At 35.3% G+C, this 971-nt stretch overlaps 1 non-coding gene across 1 annotated transcript; it reads left to right on the forward strand.

Annotated features, from left to right (window-relative positions):
• The first annotated feature begins 200 nt into the window (after positions 1–200).
• On the forward strand, positions 201–262 carry LOC122469797. The gene has a single exon (XR_006293681.1). It is a non-coding gene; the product is annotated as a small nucleolar RNA SNORD42 (small nucleolar RNA).
• The last annotated feature ends 709 nt before the right edge of the window (positions 263–971 follow it).

Below are 971 nucleotides of genomic sequence, written 5' to 3' on the forward strand. Positions count from 1 at the left end.
TTGTATTTATCATAATCTACCATGTTGGTTGCTTGTCTGCACCTTCTGCTAGACCATCAGCTCCTTGAAAACAGACACTATGTTAATTCATTTGTGCACGCCCAGTACCTAACACAGTGCCTAACTCATAAAATACCATTGATAGCCAAAGTAAAAATTGAACAGTAGACCAAAATGAAAGCAAGGTTAAAAGGAGGGGATTCCACATGATGAGAAAATCTTAATTTATTGAAAATAAACGGCAAAGGAGCCACTAATGAAAGAGGGATTAAATATGCAAATATAAAAGGGGAGAGAAATTTATTTTACTAGCCTGAAAGTAGTCCAAATAAATGAGATCATTGACAAAAAGAAAGGAACTATCCTTGGAAAGGAGGAAAGATTTTTTTTTTCCTCCAAGGAAGAAAAAAAGCCAAGGAGTAATACACAGATATTAATTTATTAAAAGATTAATATACAGATGTAAGAAATAAAAATGTGTCTTTTCACAAGGTTAAGGACTTGAATTTATGTTGAGGCATTATGTTTATGTAGTTCCCTATATTATCTTCCTCCCAAATCTCTTAGCATAATTTTATGAATAGATCAAATAGCTATTAGCTCTTGGGAACTTCTGAGGCCATCAGATTCTTTTCCAAGTCAAGAAAGCTTCTGAGTACTACTTCCAGGTGCTTCCTTCCACCAAAAACAGAGGGAAAAGAAAGTTTATTTCCAACCAATTCAAGTTCTGCTAACACAGCCCATAACAAATCTCTGCTGGGCCAAGTGAAAACCAGAGTTCCTGTTCCTTGATGTCTAGGTCAGAGTACCTCAGTTATATTCTCTTAAATGTATTTTTCACAAGCAAAACGCACTGAACTTTACAGAAAATTCCATCCCTACTGAAATCAGTGGTGACAAGATGACAACCAAAATGCTGCACAAATAAAGGAATATTGGGGAACCTTTAAATAGACACCTGCCTCAAACAA

The sequence above is a fragment of the Prionailurus bengalensis genome, chromosome B3 (assembly GCF_016509475.1).
Source record: "Prionailurus bengalensis isolate Pbe53 chromosome B3, Fcat_Pben_1.1_paternal_pri, whole genome shotgun sequence".
NCBI classification, from domain to species: Eukaryota; Metazoa; Chordata; class Mammalia; order Carnivora; family Felidae; genus Prionailurus; species Prionailurus bengalensis.